The sequence below is a fragment of the Physeter macrocephalus genome, chromosome 12, assembly GCF_002837175.3.
Source record: "Physeter macrocephalus isolate SW-GA chromosome 12, ASM283717v5, whole genome shotgun sequence".
Classification (NCBI taxonomy): Eukaryota; Metazoa; Chordata; class Mammalia; order Artiodactyla; family Physeteridae; genus Physeter; species Physeter macrocephalus.
The window spans coordinates 38,646,794-38,656,936 of record NC_041225.1 but is presented as its reverse complement, the minus strand read 5'-3'; positions in this window follow the sequence as shown (position 1 = coordinate 38,656,936).

Here is a 10,143-nt window from a genome sequence, read left to right as displayed (position 1 = left end):
TGTGATTTTGAATATTCAAAAATAAGTCGGGGGGCTTCCCTGGTGGTGCAGTGGTTGAGAATCCGCCTGCCGATGCAGGGGACACGGGTTCGCGCCCCGGTCCGGGAAGATCCCACATGCCGCGGAGCAGCTGGGCCCGTGAGCCATGGCCGCTGAGCCTGCGCGTCCGGAGCCTGTGCTCCGCAACGGGAGAGGCCACAGCAGTGAGAGGCCCGCGTACCACAGCAAAATAAAATAAAATAAAATACGTCGGTATGTCATGAAAGAAAAGAAGAAAATATGTAAAGAAATGTAGAACAATTAAAAGAGCCTTGAATTTCATTGCCTTTTATTCAAAATAAAAGTAATCCATGTTCTTTTTAGGTTGTAAACCTCTTCCCAGGATGTGAGGCTAGAATGCAAAATCCACAGTGGTCCAGTGTGATGGAAAACTGTGAGAATCTGAAGGTGTGAGGAAAATAGCAGAAACATTTCATCTCCACAAACAGCTCGCCAGGCAAGCCTGCTCATGGAAAACTCCATTACTCTGGTGGCTTTCTCAAAGGATGTGCTCCCCTGGAAAACAAACAAAAAAGCAGCAGCTCTTTAGCTCTGATGTTTCAGAGAAACATATAGGGCTCTGACCTTCTACCCCACACTCTATTGAACTCAATGACTAGAGGTTTTATGACAGGAACTTGGATCTTCAGTTTATGTAACTTAATTCATTCATAATTTTTTTCTTAAACAGAGACACCCTATTTTTTTTTTTTCTTTTGTGGTACGTGGGCCTCTCACTGTTGTGGCCACTCCTGTCGCAGAGCACAGGCTCTGGACGCACAGGCCCAGCGGCCATGGCTCATGGGCCCAGCCGCTCCGTGGAATGTGGGATGTTCCCGGACCGGGGCACGAACCCGTGTCCCGTGCATCGGCAGGCGGGCTCCCAACCACTGCGCCACCAGGGAAGCCCTGAGACACCCTATTTTACTGAGCAGTAGACCAACGCTCCCTAAGTGACCTGGAGCACATGGATGCAAACAAGGGAAGAGAGATTTAAAGAAAGAGACAAATGGGCCTTTAATTGAAGGAAGAATGAGCCAGCTCCGTGTAGCCATCTCTGAAATAGCAGATCCTCTAAAGACATGCTTCTGCTTTCAAAGAGGTTGGCCTGGCAACTCGCTTACACACTCCACTTGGGGAAACTTCTTTTCAGCACCAGCCAACATGCCGATCCAGGTCCCTTTGCCTATAGCAGCCTTGAAAGCTTGCACATATTTAGAGAAAATACTTTCAAATGACTCTGGAGCTCTGCTTTATGTTTTCTGTTCCTTTGAACTTATTACCTCTTTACAATGTCTTAGACTATTAGTTTGGGAACATGTAAAGTTAATGACTATATGGAAAGTAAAACAACACTTTGATGTAGCCCAAGTCATTCATTTCTCTCTTTCATACACAGGAGGCTATAGAAGGTTGGGTGATGCCAGATCAAGTCATTTCAGGAATAAATAACTTATTTTGGGGTCTATGTGGATGGTTGCTCAGGGAAAAAGGGGGATAGATCAGCTCTGGAGTGTCTAAAGGAACTGGAGCTATGATTAATGAGGGTCAACTTTAAAATCCAAGCACACACAGATAGGATTACTTCACACAGAGAGTGGAGTCTGTCTGACCCAGGCTACCCCGACACAGTCCCCTGAGGTATGTCGTTCACAAATCTTGCTGGTTTCAGTGATGCACCGACAGCAAAAAGAGACACTGAGAGAATCTTCTTTGGCCATATGTAGACAATACTTATAAAAGTACCATGCAAATGCAACGATTATGGCCATTAAAATTGGCAAGTGCTTCTAGACGGTCAAGGTTGAAGTGTTCTGGTTTGGTGTGTTTCAGTAAAGCACATCATGCTTTTCCAAATAATAGTCATTGGTAGCACATTTTCTGTTGTTGTTGTTGGTTTGTTCCTTATTTCTATAGGTAAGAGCTTGAGAGCTATTTGTGGGATGGATTTCTCTCTGATAGGTAAGATGCTTAAAAGTGGAAGAGGCAGAGCCAGGAAATCAGAGAGAGAGAAGAAAGAGGGAGACCTCATACTGGATGTCTTCGGTAGGGACCAAGTCTTAGTTCACTGAAGGACAAACAGACCCTCTTCACACAAAATTGTCTTATCTCAATGAATAAACAGCAAAGGACAGTAGACCAGGGATAGAGTCTCTAAAACATGAGAGAGACCCAAAGTGTATTCAGCAGAAAAACTAGAACACTGTTCGTTCCTTCTTCCCCTTGCCAAAACAGCTAAATATGTATTTATGTTTGTTAAGAATTGTGTTAAGGGGCGTGTGAAGAACAGTACATGGATGCCTCCTCTCATAGAGTTTATGTTACTAAAAGACACAGTTAATATATTTAAGCATCAAGAATAATAGACAACCTCATTATTCAGTCATTGAGCAAATATTTTGTTGGGCATCTCCTATGTGCTTAAGGCTGATCTAGATGTGGAGATGCAAAGGGGAAACACAGATAAGGTCCCATTTATCCTGAAATGTATATTCTAGTCGGAGGAGATAGACAACACAAGTAGCGACAAACTGAAGACGATTTTATTTCCTCAAGAGCAATGGAGAAACTAGAGCAGAGTGGTCTGATTGGGGGTCAGTGGCAGTGTGGTGATTTAGACTGAGTGGTAAGGAAGGTCTCACTAAGGAAGAGAGGCTTGAGCTGGGACTGTTTGGACAGACTTGTGACAGTAAACAGGAGAGGGTTTGAAGGTAGGGAAACTAGATTCAAAAGTGCTCAGGCAAGGACTAACTGTTCAAGAAACGGAAATAATGTGTCTGGGCTTCGATTGCAAAGAGGAGAGACAAGGAAGATTATTTCAGAGAGGATGGAAGAGGCAAAGTCATATCAGAGCCCTTTAAGCCAGGGTAGGGAGTTGGAATTTTATTTTATTTTATTTCAGGTGCAATAGAAAGCCATTGGAGAGATTGGGAGTGACATAGTTTATGTTTCAAGACATCATAATACTTGCTTTGCAGAGCATGGTTGGTAGGGGGAAAAGGGTAGAAGAAGGGAGACAAATTCAGAAGGTATCACAATGCTTCAGGCAAGAAACCATAGTGTTCTGGACTGGATGCTAATAGTGGCCTGGACAGAATCTGGATACATTAGGCAGGGGAGCCTGCAGAACTTGCTGTAGAATCGGGTAGTGGTACCATGTACTGAGAAAGGAGAGGCAGGAAGGAACTGGTGGGGAAATACCAACATATTTTAAGGAGGCGATGTGAACTGAGAATTGTGTGACCTCTGGGTTCAGGTGGTTTAGAAAAGTTTCCTAGAAAAGGTGAGCCTGAGCCGGACCTCTAAAAATAGGCACAATTTGAATATGTATTTAAGGATGAGTTGTTGAGGTTGATTTTATAGCGTGACTTGAAAATTTTGTCATTACTTCATTGCTTCACCAATCATTCATTGGTGGGTTTTTTGGGGGGAGGGGATTGCCACACGAAGTGTACTTTTACGTAATTTTCCCCCTTTGATTGAATCTCCTATATTTTTCTTAAGTAATAGTATTTTTGAAAATAAACACTGTACCAAGGAATTGACGGGATGGAGCTCCTTGAATGCTGGATTGAGTTATGTGAACTCCATAAACCACTCTATTCTTAAAACCAGTGTTGGTTGCCTTTATTAGCATTCACCCCCCTGAGCCAAACATTCTGTTTAATTATCCTCATCTTCCCCAATGGATAATAAGTTACTTGGTAGAGAGAGGTAAAAATATTTTTTGTTTATTTTGCTATTGTTTTGGGGTGGTGTGGCACAGACCCATGTGGGTTTCATCTGTGCCATCTTCATCTTTGTCAAATTTGGAGCCAGAGATAAAGTAAGCACTCAGCAAAGGCTGGTTGAACAAATAACTCTACACAGAATGTCTCATGGTCTAGTTCTGGATTTCAACCTCTTGATTCCAATCTGTAGAGGGTTGAATGGTGACTTCTCAAAATATATACCCACCCATAACCTGTCAATGTGACCTTATTTGTATAAAGGGTCTTACAGATGTGATTAATTTCAGGATCTCAATATGGCATCATCCTGGATTATAGGGATGAGCCCCAAATCCAAAGACAAGGGTCCTTATAAGAAGAGGAGAAGACACAGACAAAAAAGTTCACGTGAAGACAGAAGCAGAGGTGGGACTTACATTGCCACAAACCAAGGAACACCTGGGGTCACCGGAAGCCACCTAGAAGCAGGAAGAAACAAGGAAGCATTCTCTCCTAAAATCTTTGGAGCATGGCCTTGCTGACACCTTGGTTTTGAACTTCTGGACTCCCGAACTGTGAGACAAAAAGTTTCTTCTGTTTTAAGCCACTACGTTTATGGTAATTTATTCTGGCAATCCTGGGAAACTAATACAATCTTTGTACCCAGATCAACTGAGCTCTCAGTGAGGACCTTCCTGCCCTATCCATATCCAGCAGGACTGGGACTAGGGTGAGATGAGTGAGGTGCTCAGGGCACAAAATTTAAGGGGGTGCTCACTCAAGCATGCATCTGTCTCCCACCCCTGCAGACTCAGGGATTATCCACACTAGTTCCCAGAGGGGGTAAGCTTTCAGAATTCAAGACAAAGTCATGCCTACAGGTATATTTTCAATTTAAGAGACCCAAGCCATTCTAATTGGAGTCAGAACACCTCAGAGACCCCCCAGCAGTGTTAATAGTGACCTCTTTAGAGGCAACAAGCACCAAGGGGAGACCGTTCAGCGACTTGGTTAAATTTTCTGAACATTCAGACACCTCCGTTGGAGAAAGGGGATAAAGGAAACAATCTTAGGCTGAATGGTGATTCTGTTAACATTCCTCCTGATTGTCCGGGTGTGCCAGACATAGATGGCAAGGAGAAGAGTTGGGGGAAGAGCAGGAATTTCTGAGTGTGAGAAAGATGAGACCAGACAAGGGTTGGATAGAGAGAAATTCATAGATGAGAGCCCAGCAAATACAGAGCAGCCCCAGCCAGTGTGCTTATCAGTCCAAGTGGTGACTCGATTCTGATTTCTTCTTTCCCTGTAACTGCTCCCTAATGAAATATGCATGGTAGATGATTCCTATTTAAGCAAATTAACCAGACAAGTCAGCTTTTAGTTCTAGATTTTTTAAAAGTTAGAAATTTCTCTCTCTGTAGTTTTCAATGGAGCTAGAGTTGTTGTTGTTGAACCAGTTTGTGTTTTATTAACAGCTACTCAAAAAGAAAAAAAAAAAAAAAAAGTCAAGTTCTCTCCCTGAAGGCTGTCTTATTAGAAAGACAGTAATACATGAAGTGAACTAGATGATCTAATCTCTGATTATTTCATACAGAATGTTAAATGGCTAAACTTTTCATAGTCAACTTCCAAAATTTCTTCGACTGGATGATCAAGAAGAAATACATTCTTTGGCCTTAATTCCATGATTAACTGAGAGGAGGGAAGTCCCTTATCTTTTGCCTTCAGTTTATTTTTACAAGTTCTTATTTTATGAGGAGAATGTGTACAAGTCACTGTTGGGTCAAATCATCTTTGTCCAGTGATGTGAGTTTTCAAGTTGGCAGTGACCCCCAGAAAGGCTCCTGAAATTAAATTGTTCATTTATAGAGGAGGCAAGCGAGCCCCGGTATGAGGAAATCACATGTCAAGGCCATCAATAAGATAGAGAAAAGGAAAACATATTGGACACCTCCTTTTGCTAGCATTTTATTAGATATTTTATCTATGTTTTCTATTTTAAGTAGCCTGATAGTCCTAGGAAGTGAGTATCATTATTGTCATTTTATAAGTGATAAGAATAAGATTCAGAGCACAGTATATGTTGCTTAGCAGCCAGTCTCTTTCTATGTGCTTCTTTCTTCCTCATCTCTCCATTTACTCATCAAATTAGAAAACAGCTTGTGTGGAAGACAGTCTTTGAGAAGGTCCCCGTGATTCCTGCCTCCTGGTTTCCCACCCTTGTGTAATGTTATTCTCTTGAATGTGGATGGGAACGGTGACTTGCCTCTAACCAATGGACTATGGGAAAAGTGATGGGTTGCCAGTCACATGAGTAAGCCATATTATATAAGATACTCTCTTGCTAGAAGACTGACTCTGGAAATTTTCTCCCTTAGTGGCTTTAAAGAGGTGAACTGCCATGTTGTGAGAGTGTCTATGAAGAAGACCACATGACCAGGATGCCAGGCAGCCTCTAGGAGCTGAGAGTGGTCCCTGGCCAACAGCCAGCAAGAAGCAATCATAGAATCACAGTCCTATAATCATAGAAGATGAATTCTGCCAACAACATGAGTGAGTTTGGAATCAGATTCTTCTCCAGTTGATCCTTCAGATGAGAATACAGCCTGACTTACATATTACTTGAAGCCTGGTGAGACCCTGAAGCAGAGAATCCAGTTAAGCCATATCTTAACTTGACCTACAAAAGCGGTGAAATAATAAATGGGCATTGTTCCAAGCCACTAATTTTGTGATAATTTGTTACTCAGCATAGAAAATTAATACTGCATCAGTTGTAACTCAGGTCCTGTGGTAGGTGCTAGAGTTTCAAGGTTTAGTAGGAAACTATCTCTACCCTCCAGGTGAGGGTTAGGAGAGATAGGTAAATATAATACAATTCCAATGCAGGGTAATACATTCTCTAGCCTTTTGTAAAGAAAAGTTTATGTCAGTGAATAGGAAAGATAATGTACGGAAGACTTCCAACAGTGACCCCAGGCCCCAAAGACTCCTCTCTTCATATTCCAATGTTCTCTTAGATCTTTCATTCCCACTGATGTGTGAGGACAGATGACAAGCCAAACTAACACTTTTATTTTTAGTCAGAAATAGCAGAGAATGTGCCCATCAATATTTATGTGTTTCTTTTCCTTCTTTGGCAGGTTGTATAGTCAATTTTGCCCCAAAGTTGGATGGGCCATATGACTGAGTGCTGGCCAATGGTGCTGGTCTGGTAAGCTGTACCACTTCCATGCCTGGCTCCTACCAGTCCCTTCAGACAGAATGTCTAGGCAGAATGAGAGGATATGGTGGAAGATTCCAAGACCCTGGATGATGGAAAGATCCTGGGTCCCTAAACCATGCTGTGAAAGGATGCCCATCACACAACTAATCTTACCCTGGGTTGAGGAAGAAATAAATATTTATAGTGTTAATCCACTGGGATTTGGGTTTTTATTACTGCAGTTAGTCTATAGGGGACTTTAATTTTAAATGGTATCAAAGATAATTAAGAGGATTGGCTCAATGGATGGAGACTTTTCTGTGTTGTGTTTAGCTGTCTTTGAGATCCCCAGTATCCTAGAGTTAAACCTCAGTTAACATATCATTACCTGTGGGGCTCTGAGGGTGAGGATAAAGGTATGGGTGGACTCTGCAGATGTGAACAGCCTTTTGTGATCCTGGCTGAGGCAGTAACAAGGCCAGTGCTCCAACATTCCCATCAACAATGGCTCTCCCTCCCTCTAGCAAGTCTGGTCCAGACTTCCCAGCTCATTTCTAGCTGGTTTCTAGGACTATACTTCAGAGGAGATGACCTTTTCCAAGGACTATTATAAACTCTGGGAAAAGGGCCAAAATGTTTCATGTTGTAGTGGAAAATAATCCTTCCACCCTCAATCTGAACATTTTATTTTAAGGTGTGAAAAATGCTTTCCTAGCTTCAGGCAGGGGCTTTCAGGTCTCCACAGGGACCTGGGCTAAGAGGAGTGGGGGCAATGATTAGGTGAGGGAGAGAGTCCTCCCCACAGCAGTTTCCAGAGGAGCAGCAAGCGTGTAGTCAGAGGGAAGTAAGGCTTGACCTCCAGTCTGGCTCATGTTACGTGCGTGTTTCTGCCTCACCCAGGTGCCCAGAAGCTCCAGCTCACACTTGGCCCAGGACCGGGGAAACTGAATGCAGGGTGACCCCTGCTGTGGACTTGGCATTTAGAAGCCATAGAGCTGCCATCAAAGGCTGATACTATCACCAAGCCAAGGGCAGGTGAGGAAAAGGAGACCTGGTCCAGGTTAGCATTTGGAGACAGTAGACTAACACTCAAAGATTCTCAAGTTTGAGAGTTGTCTAGAGATGCTAAAATCAAATCATTTTTTGAAGAAACAAAGTAACAAAGGAGTCAGCTGGTTGGTGTGTGTAGTAGGTAAAGTTTAATTCTTTCACAATTGCGGGTCCTTATTCAATTACTTCATTATTATGTTTCCTTAAATGTTTGTGATTAATATTATACCATTTCCAGTCATGGTTTCCAGGATGCTAGGTAATTATTCAACAGTTAAAATTATAGGTAAAGCCCATCAGACACAACGATGCGATATTTGTTGGGAGTTAACATGGTCATCTTTTTCTGGATCTTTTAAAATAGTTTCAAAATTTGAAATGAATTATTAGCAATGCTATAAGAAATGCACGACATTTTAAAAAGTATGATTTACTTCAGAAATACCAATTTGCCCCTTTATTTTACTAACTTTTGAATTAACATTGAAATTTTCAAACTTAATGATCTAAGTTTGAATGATCTTTCTATACAAATAGACATTTCTCCAAAGAAGATATACAGATTGCCAAAAAACACATGAAAGAATGCTCAGCATCATTAATCATTAGAGAAATGCAAATCAAAACTACAATGAGATATCACTTCACACCAGTCAGAATGGCCATCATCAAAATATCTACAAACAATAAACGCTGGAGATGGTGTGGAGAAAAGGGAACCCTCTTGCCCTGTTGGTGGGAATGTAAGTTGATATAGCCACTATGGAGAACAGTATGGAGGTTCCTTAAAAAAACTAAAAATATGGGGCTTCCCCGGTGGTGCAGAGGTTGAGAGTCGGCCGGCCGATGCAGGGGACACGGGTTCGTGCCCTGGTCCGGGAAGATCCCACATGCCGCGGAGCAGCTGGGCCTGTGAGCCATGGCCACTGAGCCTTCACGTCCGGAGCCTGTGCGCAGCTCTATTTATAATAGCCAGGACGTGGAAGCAACCTAAGTGTCCATCAACAGGGGAATGGATAAAGAAGATGTGGCACAAATATACAATGGAATATTACTCGGCCATAAAAAGAAACGAAATTGAGTTATTTGTAGTGAGGTGGATGGATCTAGAGTCTGTAATACAGAGTGAAGTAAAAAGAGAAAAACAAATACCATATGCTAACACAGATATATGGAATCTAAAAAAAAAAAAGTCATGAAGAACCTAGGGACAGGATGGGAATAAAGACACAGACCTACTGGAGAATGGACTTGAGGACATGGGGAGGGGGAAGGGTAAGCTGGGACAAAGTGAGAGAGTGGCATGGACATATATACACTACCAAATGTAAAACCGATAGCTAGTGGGAAGCAGCCGCATAGCACAGGGTGATCAGCTGGGTGCTTTGTGACCATCTAGAAGGGTGGGATAGGGAGGGTGGGAGGGAGGGAGACGCAAGAGGAAGGAGATATGGGGATATATGTATATGTATAGCTGATTCACTTTGTTATAAAGCAGAAACTAACACACCATTGTAAGCAATTATACTCCAATAAAGATGCTAAAAAAATAATAAAAATTAAAAATAAAAGGCGGGAAATCAAAAAAAAAAAAAAAAAAAAGAAAGAAAGAAAGAGTTTGTCCTGGGATCCATCCATCAACTCCACACAGTGTTTCAAGCCATCTGTGTCCTTTTAGATGCTTTTTTTTTTCCTACTAATTTCTATATCTAATCCATTAGAAAATTCTGCTGGTTCAACCTCAAAATAGATCCCAAATCTGAGGATGTCATACCATCTTCTCTGTTATGATCCTAGTGCAATTCACCCATATTTATTGATATAGTCAGAAAATTCATTCTCTGAAAGAAACCAGAATGATCTTTTTAAAAAATCTTACCATGACAAACTTCCAATGGTTTCTCATTTCTCTTAAAATCCACAGTTTGTCTTGTAGCCTACTATACCCTGGTGATCCACCCTTGCCTAAGTGTTACACATTGAAGTAGAAAATAATCCTCCTACTCTCAATATGCACATTTTATTTAAGGTGTGTTTTATGGGCTAAATTGTGCCCTGTGCCCCAAATTCTTATTTTGAAGTCCTATCCTCCTGGACCTCAGAATGTGACTATATTTGGAGATAGAGCCTTTAACTGTA